At 35.8% G+C, this 12,335-nt stretch overlaps 1 long non-coding RNA gene across 1 annotated transcript; it reads right to left on the bottom strand.

Moving 5' to 3' along the window:
• Positions 1 to 5,741: 5,741 nt before the first annotated feature.
• Positions 5,742 to 12,301, bottom strand: LOC140170080 (uncharacterized). The gene is made up of 3 exons (XR_011861480.1): positions 12,217 to 12,301; positions 11,583 to 11,645; positions 5,742 to 6,490 (listed from the first exon to the last, which is right to left on the bottom strand). It is a non-coding gene; the product is annotated as an uncharacterized lncRNA (long non-coding RNA).
• Between the last annotated feature and the right edge of the window lie 34 nt (positions 12,302 to 12,335).

Genomic DNA, 12,335 nt, shown 5'->3' with positions numbered 1-12,335 from the left:
GGCTAGAGGCCTTTTTCACTGCAACAGGCTCCAAATAGTTAATTGTGACTTGTTTTCAAGAAAGTTCCCAATGTCTGCACAATACAGTTTAGGAAAAGGGTGTAATTCAATGGTTGTCCTAGTTTGAATAGACCAATACATTGTTTCATTACGTTGTCATTATTGGAATAATAATGTTGAGAATAATGAAAATTATAATGTTTAGCTAAATCTACAACAAGACAAGTATAAAGTACAAATAAAACTATCAACTTACATTTCAATGAAGCAATTTTATTCTTTGATTCTTTCTGTGATACATATAACTTTTCCATATAGCATAACCCTCATAACTAAAGTGCCAAATTCACATTTTGGCAGTTTTGAGAACTTAATAATAAGAGAACAGGTGCTTTAAAGGTTTATTTTGTGATCCTGGCATCCTCTTTTTATGACACTTTTCAGCAGATATCCACACAAAAAACTTGTTCCCCAAATTTCAGTTGATTCCGATTTTGCATTTGCATGAGTTACACATGATTATGTGTATTATACTGTTCCATGGGCCACTGTGTTGTAACTTTCAAATTTGTCCATATTTGTCTAACAAATTCATTTCCAAGATTAGTTTCTACATAAACATTCTGTATCCAGAAGGTACCCCAGTGGTATAAAAAATCTCTTTTTTGTGGGGGGATGAGGCTGTGGATCACGAAATGCCCCTTTAATTCTCCCAGTGTAAACCTTCACCAACGAATATGTGTCAGCTGTATTTCAGACTCAAAACTTGAGTCCAAACACTGCAAGGTCTATCTTGTTGCCCTGATAACCTACTTTAAGAATATTTAATTGAGCATCTTAAAGTACTTTGAATATAAATGCTTTAAACAGGGAGGTCATACTGCAAAGGCACAATATACATGAAACTAAATGTGAGCAATCAGCTATAATTAGGCAATATTTTGTGCAATATTGAATTTTTATGATTACATGCACGGTTCCATTGAATGAGGCTTTGCCAAGTTGAATGGAACAATATTTCACTGAATGAAAATATTCTTCCTATTGAACTAATAAAATATTCAATATTTGTTTACAATAACTTGAACTTTATAAATCACCAGGACAACAAAATGAAACATAATTATCTTATAATTGCATTCATTTTAGAAGCATATCATGCCCCACACCTTTGATTTGTGGATTGAGGTGGTCGACATGTGAGAAACTATTACTATAGCTAGTGCAGTGGAAAAAATAGACTATATCAAAAGTATTCAATAGTAATTAGCCAATCCAAATAAAAGTATCTTTGTATGAGTTATATATGACACACCACCAAATAGATACACATATTAGACGATGTGATAGATTTCATCCCTGCTGAAGTTTTACCCTCTAACTGAGAAAGAAGAGTGGAATATTTCTTTCCAGGGCTATACTTAGACTGCTTGTTTAATAATTACTTTAGGCCACTTTTATATTTTTTTTACAATTTCTGAAATGTTTCGAACATTTGGGGGTGGGACTTTACTGGAAGGTGGCACTATACTCACGTTAGTACGGTAATTTTGAGATATTTTCAAGTTTTGCAACAATAACTTGTACCATAAATAAATCAGTATCTGGAATGTAACTGAAATGGTATTGCCTGCTGTCTTCAAATTTTATTTTTAAAAGGTGCACTTTTATTTACCCTCAGACCAATATGCTTCTTTTTTGAGAACAAATGTGACAAGATCAAGAGAAATGAGTCTGATGTCGCTAATATTGATTTTGAGATATTGGCAAAGAAAGTGTTAAAATTATTTTGTTTTATACTGTTTTTAGCGATTGATATATTAATGTAACTTCGCAAAGAAAAGTCGTATCAACATGGGGTTTTCCGGTTTTGAAAGCTCTAAATGTCCTCTTAAGAAACATAGATAAAACTCATTTCTGACCACGGTCGACATGTGACTCATTCCTCTTGATAATGTCACAAATGAACAGAAACAAAGAGTTAAAATCTTATCAGTGATGTAGAAAGAAACAGAATGACATTTATAGCAATTGCTTGAGCAGCTAAGAATCTTTGCTTCTAGATATTCTCCAATATTGGATTATTTCCATACATTAGCTATTATGATAGGTTTTCCCTCTCACTAAGTACTTTTTGTCAGCATGGGCACAATGTTGATCTCACACAACTGAACATGTTCATTGGTACATCGAAGAGTTAGCAACACCAGTGTGGGTCAGCAAGGTAAAGGTACTAATAGTTTGTCTCTTTTCTGATACACATATATTGATTTAAAGCCCACACCTTTTTAATTGTTTGAAATCCTTGAAGTTCATTTTTTTTTAAATTTGAGACAAATAAAGAAATGCGAGTTGGATTAGATAGCTATAAAGTTTCTAAATTTTGGATTTATAAAGCCCCTTTCTCCAGATCTTAGAGGACTCAAAGCGCTGTAATTTCGCTGCAATGGTGAATCATCACAATCAGATCGCATCAACTAGGTTGCTGCCGAACGGCGCACACCTATCCGCATTTAGATTGTAACATTCACCAATTATCTGTGCAGCTCCCCAAATTTCATTGGGTGAAGGAAGTTTTTGATAACCAAACAACTAATCACCGATTTTTGCGATACAGGAGGAAACCGGAGATCCCGGAGAAAACCTGCGAGAGAGCTGTTTTGAATTGGTCGAATTATTGTATCCTGTGAAGATAATGACCTTTGGCATAATTTGTTACACAGTTATTTTAAAGCGGGCTTGATGAAGAATTAAAATATCACAGTTACACTTAATTTTGCAGGAGTGGTTTCTGGAGTTCTGATGTGCAGTGGGTTCATAAAACAACACATATCTCAAGAACCACAGTACATGAATTAATCTAGACAATGACAATTCATGTAAGTTGAAAGATTATGACAACTCTAAATAGTCTTAAAGCATGTCGGGGTATTCATGGTCACTCAACATGTTCAACTCCCCCCAAAATAAATTTTCATTGTTTAGATTAGTGGTTAATGAAAAATGACACCTTAAGACTTTAATGGGTAATGGTATGGAATGCAAAACATGCACTTTCAAAAATTGCTTAAGGTATTGTGGTTCTTGAGATATGGGTTGTTTTATGAAGCTGTTTCTTTTGAAAATCATTACATCAGAAATCAAGAACCATAAGACATACAAAAGTGCAACTGTGGTATTTTTATTCTTCATCATGCCTGTTTTCAAGTAGCTGCAACAAATGCCAGTGGTCATTACTATTCACATGATACAATGATTTGACCAATCCACAACAGCTAACAAGGAAAACATGGGGATTTTTGAATCCATAGCCCCCTACCCCCATCCTCTCATATGCACACTTTTCTAATAAAAACTTTTTTTAAACCACTAGAAAGCTTTGTCTCTATACATCATGTTTATGTACCAAATATTTCTTCCTGATCAATTCGTTAAGCAGAAATATCACAAGTATAAAAAAATTTGTTTGATTGGCGTAACCAAAAAAAGGGGTAGGTAGGCAGGGATTTTTTTAAACTTTTAAAGCTGTTAATCGCGTAAATTTGGGGCCTTGCGAACCTTTTTTATTTCTTTTACTTTTAACTTTATCTATTTATTTTTGTATTACTTATTATTATTTTTTGCAAAAAAACAACCAAAAAGCTTGGGTCAGGCCTACTTTTAAGGTCAGTCGTGTTGTGCCAATCAAACAATTGTTTTTGTTTTAGGCCTTACGTTCTGGTATACCAGAATGAAATTACAACACAGTGGCGTATGGAGCAGTGTAATACACATAATCATGCATAACTCGCAAATGCAAAATCAGAATAAACTGAAATTTTAGGAATACGCTTTTTCATGGATACTGAAAATGCTAGGATGACAAAATACTCCTTAACCATGAATTGCTTTCTAATGTTTTGCATTGTGTGACACAAAAATCTGTCTGTTGCACACATAGTGACTCAAATTCCCTTAACAATTGTATTTTCTTATAATGTTGTTTGTTAAAATATGGCATACTACATTGGATTAAAATTTTAATAATAGACAAACTATTAATTTTTTTACCCTTAAAATTGTGTTTTGTTGCACATTGTTTATTAAAATATGGCATACCACATTGGAATAAAAATTAACAGACAAATCTTTTAGCCTAATAGGGAATGAATGCTTAAAAACCATGAACGTGCATTCACGGTGAAATTCCACCTATGTATGGAAGTATATGTGACCAGCTCCAACAACACCCGGAACAAGTTGCCAGACACGTCTTTTGAGTTGTAGGCCTTTAAGCTGGTACTGCACCCCCTGATAAATTTGTGGCTAATTTGGCATTTTTTTTAAAAAAAATAACTACACACTGGTAACAAAAGTTATGTACATTATAGGGCAAGGAATCCAATTACTTCACTGAAATTTCAATGATTCAAGACAAGTTGTTCATTATATATGTTAAGAAATGAGGTACATTCTAGCAGTACCTCTCTTCTTATCATAAATAACTTGTTGAAGGGGTGTAGCGTCATGAAATTTAAAAAATCCCATATGAAAATTGCCAAAAATGGCTTGTCCCCCTTCCCCAATCAGATACGGTGCCCCCATCATGGTCGGTGCTCCCCATGTGATGACCCACGCTACGCCACTGACTTGCTGCTTGTCTTGAGTCTCTGAAATTCCAGTATATAACTGGATTCCTTGGCCCTAAATATACATAACCTTTGTTACCAGTGTGTTATTATTTTTTGAGAAAAATGCAAAAATATATAGTCACAAATTTATCAAGAGGTGTAGTATCACCTTTAAGATGACATTCCCATAAAAACTATATCAAATTTTGAAATTCTTGATTTCATGGTATTTGACTGTGGGACTAAGTGGACTTTAAAATCCTTGAAAGTACTTATCAAAAAGAGGTTTATTTAATCAATAAGTAACTGTTGAGCTGTGATAATCCTTATTCAATCCTGTGTAAAGCATGTCACTATTTGGCCCATTACTCAATTGCAATTTGGATAAAATACTAAGGTACCATTTACAAAATTATCTACTAAAGTACATCTTAAAATACGGTGCCCCCCATCATGGTCGGTGCTCCCCCATGTGATGACCCACGCTACGCCACTGACTTGCTGCTTGTCTTGAGTCTCTGAAATTCCAGTATATAACTGGATTCCTTGGCCCTAAATATACATAACCTTTGTTACCAGTGTGTTATTATTTTTTGAGAAAAATGCAAAAATATAGTCACAAATTTATCAAGAGGTGTAGTATCACCTTTAAGATGACATTCCCATAAAAACTATATCAAATTTTGAAATTCTTGATTTCATGGTATTTGACTGTGGGACTAAGTGGACTTTAAAATCCTTGAAAGTACTTATCAAAAAGAGGTTTATTTAATCAATAAGTAACTGTTGAGCTGTGATAATCCTTATTCAATCCTGTGTAAAGCATGTCACTATTTGGCCCATTACTCAATTGCAATTTGGATAAAATACTAAGGTACCATTTACAAAATTATCTACTAAAGTACATCTTAAAATCATTTTAAAGTTTATTGTCTTACTGCTTACATTTCTATTCAAATCATGAAATCATGAAAAAATGTGACTTGTTCCTGGTTTTGTCAGAACGGATCACATATGTTATTACCATTACACAACTATATTCAGTTTTGGTGTTTTCAAAACTACTGTTTATTCATAAGTTCATTGCAATTGATGACAAAATAGACAAACTTTTGCCATGGCAAGTTCAAAAAGTTAACTGTATGATTTGATCTCAAATATACGGTCAGATATAGTATCATGATGGGTACAGCAAATATGTATAGCTATCTCCATTCTATAGTCGACTAGAAAAAGGCAAGACTTGTTTATTTTTAATACTGCATGGGACAATAGAGTGCCAAATCAATTTAAAAAAAGCATGTTAAATTAGTATGAAAAGTGCAGTTCATGTATGTGGAGCTGCGCCAGCCAGCTATGCATGCGTACGCCATTCTATATCAATCCATGATGTTACAAGTCCTGCCTATTACGAGCTGATCATAGCGTAATTTTATTATTGTACATAGAAATGAGTTTCACTTTGAAATAAAGACCTTTGCGGTGTCACCTGATGACCAACAACAAAAATAAAACTTTGAAAGGAGATTTAGTGATTTTCAGTCTGAGCATATTTGCAGACACTTTTTAGCATGGTACATAGATATTTTAGTAAACTGGCTTTTCAAATTACCCCATCTGGGATGATAAATGAAAAATGTACCTTAACCTTTATTTGGAATTTGTCACCATGTGATTTAGTATGCAATTCTGTTTGGCATAAGAGCATTATAATGTTATTATAGTAACAAAACATTGCAAACACAAAATAAGCCAAATACTGTCACAGATCAACATAAATACCTACATTATAGTTACAGCTTAATACGGTGCATGTATGGCACAATGCTTTGTTAACATCACGGTGCATGGCACGATCTTAGGGCTGCAAGAGGTGTCACCTGGAAAAAATATGAAAAGAGGAAAATAATTGTACTACTTGCACCTTATATTTGTACACTGTGGGTATGCAACTCACTGACACACAACACTAGGCACACAATCAGGAGGGGGAAAGCTGGAGAACTAAGAGAGGGACAGACAGAGAGAGAATGAGGGAAAGAGAGATAGGAACAAGTGGCATTGCCAGGGGCATATGCCTCCAGTCAGAACTCTTTCTCCCCAGTTGCACACCAAAGAAAAAAACCTTAATTATGAAAATGTCCAGTGTTTGCTTGCGCAAAAGTACGTAGTTGGTATTACCCTCCTGAAATTGACTTCCCTCCAAAAAACTCTAGTGCCGCCACTAATCGGAACAGATTCAAGTCATATAGATAGACTTGACTAAAATCATAGAAAATAATACCCCATCTTCATCATGAAGAGAGAGATAAATAGAGACAGACAAAAAAGGAAGTAAAGAGATGCAAACAGACTGAGAGACAGACTTGACTAACGTGATCAGGAAACAATGCCTTCATCATCTACTCCATTTTTTTTCAACCGGACAAGAAACACCTTCAACTTCATCCATCCATATTTTCTTCACCACCTTTGAATGTACAAGGGTTATTCAAAACGTTGTGCCTCAACCCTCATATCTGAAAATAGCAGCCCTTTCATATTTTCCACAGTTATGATATACGAGGGGGAATCCAAAAGTTTTTGACATCACCCAGAAGGAAAAGAGCTATATTGATGACATTTTGTCAGTGTAATCACTGGTCCTTATGTACATTATGGTCCAAAAATGGTCTCATAAGTATGTTTAATTTTTACAGGTGGCGCTATGATGGGCAATAGGCACATAACCTTTTCATGATAAGATCCTCCACTTTTTTGAGTTTCTTTACTGTGGCCGCATCATCCGTAAATGATTGACGTCCACTTCTTGGCTCATCTGTAAGGGACATGCGGCCAGTTTGGAAATTAAATAATAAAAAAGCAACAGTGCCATATGATGGGCAATCATCACCACAGATAGCTTTCATTTCATCATAGATTTTCTGAGCATTGTAGGCCTAACCCTCCAAATGCAGGAACTTAATCAATATGCGTGCCTCAATTTTCACTACCTTACAGGTTATGCGCCTACTACCCATCTAGCGCCACCTGTAAAGAAAGTAAACATACTTATGAGACCATTTTTGGACCATAATGTACATAAGGACCAGTGATTACACTGACAAAATTTCATCAATATAGCTCTTTTTCTTCTGGATGATGTCAAAAACTTTCCGCTCTCCCCATGGTTCATTTAGAATTGTGTAAATGAATCATGATACTACCCTGTCCTTCGGATGGGATGTTAAGCCGTCGTTCCCGTGTGCAGAGAGCCATTACTGTACATGTATCTCGCAGCCAGTTTCGAAAAGAGTAGGGTTTTAACTCCTGACTGTTCCCAACCCGTCCCGGTATTCAAATGGACCCCAATGGAAATAAGCTTCAATGTAGGCTTTCTTGGGTTATCCAGGCTCGTCCAAACCCGAACAAATCAAATCAAAATTATATAAGATCATGCTTTATGTGTTAAAATGTCTGCATGGATATGGACCAAATTATCTCATTGAATCAATTTCATTGTACAACCAAACTTGTCCTGGCTCGCATTCTGCAATGGACACTAAACGTCTCTCTATACTAAAAGTCAACCATAAAGGCCTGCAATCAGCTTTCGACAAGAGTTTTTCTTTCACCGCACCTGCACTCTGGAACTCACTTCCATTTGAACTCCGTCCTGCTGTTTCTCTGCCAAATTTCAAGAAAGGTCTCATAACATTCCTGTTCCCTCAATAATCTGGTGGCTTTGTTTCAGTTTGCTGTTTTATTTTGCCTTTCAAATGTTTTGTGTTCCATCTTGGCGCCATGGTCTTTATGAAATGGCCCTATAAATGCCTTTGTATGTATGTATGTATGTATGTCCCATAGATTTTCCAAACAGGAAAAATACGATATCTGCAGAAGGAAGGTGGTATGAAAGTCAAACAACCAAAAAAAAGTGTATATTTATAACATTATACCAATAACTCAATTTCAGCCAAAAGTGGATTTGCAACAGAGCGCTTCATAGGTTAATTACGTTTCCTATTTTAGATGGTATCATTGCAGTTTAATCAATTTCTTGATAAATATTTGATGTTTCTCTGTAAACATTGCTTAATTTGGCCTTAGGGCCACAGTGCTTTGTTAATCAAATGAAATGTAATGAATGAGTGATTAACCATCACATGCCTTGAAAATCTATACCCATTGATCTACTACACAGGCTAAAACAATACTAAAATGGTTATTTTTATAATTGTACATGTAGGGTGAATTCTCGATGGGTGGCTTAGCAGTTGGCTAGTCTAGCCTCAAGGCTTAGGTCGTAAGATCAGGCTTAACTGAAAACATGTTCCCCGAAGCATGGCTACCATAGCCTCGAGGCTTCGTTAGCCTGTGGGCCAGGCTTGTAGGATTAGCCCCAGGCTTCGGTAAAATTTGCATTTCTCAAAATCAGTCTTCTAGTAGCCGTAGTCTACGCAAGCCTGTTAGGTCAGGCTTACAGCGGCTTTTCTTGGCCCTGCCTCAGAGCAGGTCTTGGGTCGTAAGCTGTGATCTATTTCAATTGACAAATTGCTTAAATTGTAATGCAAAGTTTTTCTTTCATATTTTTGAGAAATCGAAACAGATGCTGTCTTTCATTCAACATAGAGTAAGTAATAATTATTGTTCGATTTAGTTGAACATTTCAACATTTTAAATATAATAATAAATGTTGTGAGCATCTTCAGGAGAGGAATGATCCTTTTCTGAAGTATTCGGATACCAAATTTAAATCGCGCTGCCGATTCAGTAAAGACAATGTACAGCGTGTCCCAAAAGTAACTTAACATTGTGAATTTGCTATATCTCAAATATTTCCTACTTCATACCAAAATGGAGAACATATTCACGTAGATTGATCTTTTAGAATTATTCTGATACCAAAACAGCATTATTGATGACCCCTTGACCTTTTTTGCGCGACTGTATATATGTGTGTATCATACCCACAAAAGCAAGATCATTATAATTATGTTCTTTTGTTCAAGCACATGAATGATGTGCTTCTCTGAACAATAGAGTTGGTTCACTCACAGCACACGCTACATTTAGTTAAGAAAATTCATGGATTACATGTCCTAACGTAAGCATGGTAAGCGTGAATGCTGATTTAGATTATAATTAGGATTATATTGATAATATTAAACTTTAAGTGAAGATAAATTTCCTATAGATCAACGGATTCAGATGGTATGGTTCTTTGCCGAGACGACGTCGGACAAACTCATTCAAGCAAAGTTTAAGCAACATTTTAATGTAAATTAACCAGCCGAAATACAATCAAGCAACTAGTGCAGAAATTCCTATCAACATATCTCGGGCAGGACGTGGAAGAACAGGAAGATCGGCTACATACATCAATGTCATACGAAGAGCGGTGGCGATAAGCCCAAGACGATCAGTACGTCGACTTTTAATGGAAAACAACGTACCGCGTACAACTGTTCACCGAATCCTCAGAAAAGATCTTAAGCAGTTTCCAAATAAAATCCAGATAAAGAGAAAATGAAGATTACGCATTGAAAACAAACAAACAAACAAACAAACAAACAAACAAACAAATAATCAAACACAGCAAAATTAAACAAAACAGATTTTAAAACAATAACACGTTATATCGTGTTATCACGTCTCAAATGACGAGACTTATTTTGCGTTTATAAAGGTGGGTTGTACGGTACGGTAGATATCCGTTAATTTCATGCCAAAGGGTCATGACCACATAGGCATGTTTGGTATCATAACATTTCTAAAAGAATTATCTACATACTGTGCAATTTTTTTAACAACACTATTAACCCAACGCAAGTTATGGCAAATTCACAATGTTAAGTTACTTTTGGGACACCCGGTATTAAGGCCTACTGATCTGCTTGGCTTGAACCTAACTTGTAACGGTCAACAAATAGGAGCAACCCTCTCCTTCCTGTTCAACAAATATTGCTAACCTTACGATATTTTGCTATACAAGAAGTGCCCCCCCATTTTTGACATGTCCAAAAACCTTGACGTTTCACATGAACTTGCTCCCATGCTTTCCTCTTTTTGCCTGAGATTTGCTTGCTTTCAATGACATGAAGCAATTCTGTACAAAACATTCTTATATCCTCCTCCTCCTCCTCCTCATCGTCATCGTCATCGTCATCATCATCATCATCATCATCATCATCATCATCATCATCATCAACTATACACTCATGCTAAATTCGCAAATAGAACATGAAAATATCAGCAGTAGATAGCACGCAAGATGGTTGTCAAATGCTTGGTTATGTTTTTGTTTTTGCACCAAAATTATCCTTAAATAATGTTATTTTACTTTTGACAAACATGTGTATGATTGTGAAACAATTTTTGCTTTAGGCCTACTTTTAGGGGAATCAAAGTTTCCTTTTCTGTAGGCTTGCAGTTTGACCCTTTTTGAAATGCAAAGAAAAATTAATGAGTCAAGTAAAAAGCATAGAAGTATCATTCATGCAAGCAGGACTCATAATTAAGTAAAGTGAAAATAAAATAATACATAAAAGACACAAAAAACAGAAAAAATAGTCTTGCATCAAGTTGTGTACGGTGTAAGCCCAAACATAAGACCGCTGGTTTAGGCTAGTCTTTGCGCTGATATCATTGCGATAATAAGAGGGTAACCTTGTTAGTACGGTAAACCGTGACGGACAACAGCTTATGCACATCTACCTCCAACTGCCTATACAATTAAGTCGCTGGTAGAAAGGGACGCGGTTGTCAAGCGTTAAGCCTGCAAGGCCTCTAAGACCAGGTTGAATTTGCCTTCAAGAAATCCGGCTACAGTTAAGACTCGGGCTTCGAGAGCAGGCTAGGCTTTAGCCTCAAGGCCACCTTAAGCCTAAGGCTTACTAAGAGAAATTTGCCCGTAATGACTTACCTAAAAGGTTAGTAATTCAATATAAATTGGAGTTTACACCGGAAATGTAAATACCCCGGAATACTTACCTCCACTGGCTCCTTCTTTCTCGCCTGATACTACATAACCAATATGCGCCACTGCTCTGTTTTCTATTAATTGCAAACAAGAAATACATTCAAATAATATTTCCAAGAAACTGTGAGAGATTTAAATTAAACTAGATGCCACCCAAAGTAACAAGATTCAGACTGCCTGCCCTCCAGTAACAGGAAAGTCAGTTTCCTAACAAGTTTCAAGTGGCACTAGATTTGCTTGTTTCTTGCCCAGATGAACTTCAAGCAAATATTTCCAAGAAACAGTGTGAGATTTAAACTGAAAAGAAACACATACCTCAGCATATCAAATGGACATTTCGACTGTCTGCCTTTGGGTCGAGAGAAAGGCAAAGGAACTTTAAGCTATTCATCGTTGTAGTGCGATGTTAAAAATTGAGTCAATGGGTTGCTAACAGGTGTACAACCCATGCAAGTCTTGAGCACAAACCAGATGAATCACTCACTACAACGGCAAATTAAAGTCAATTTTCTTTAATAAGTACAGCTAGATGAACAGTGTGCGGGGTCAACTGCTGCCTTGCTGATTTCCATCCTGACTGCAAAGCTATTCATTGAATTCAGTATTTCCATTTAAATTACAATTTGCATTTACATAAATACTTACCTCCACTGGCTCCTTCTTTCTCGCCTGATACTACATAACCAATATGCGCCACTGCTCTGGGTTCTATTAATTGCAAACAAGAAATACATTCAAATAATATTTCCAAGATACTGTGAGAG

This window comes from Amphiura filiformis, chromosome 14 (assembly GCF_039555335.1).
Source record: "Amphiura filiformis chromosome 14, Afil_fr2py, whole genome shotgun sequence".
In the NCBI taxonomy this organism is placed as follows: Eukaryota; Metazoa; Echinodermata; class Ophiuroidea; order Amphilepidida; family Amphiuridae; genus Amphiura; species Amphiura filiformis.
This window is presented reverse-complemented; position numbering and strand designations above follow the sequence as displayed.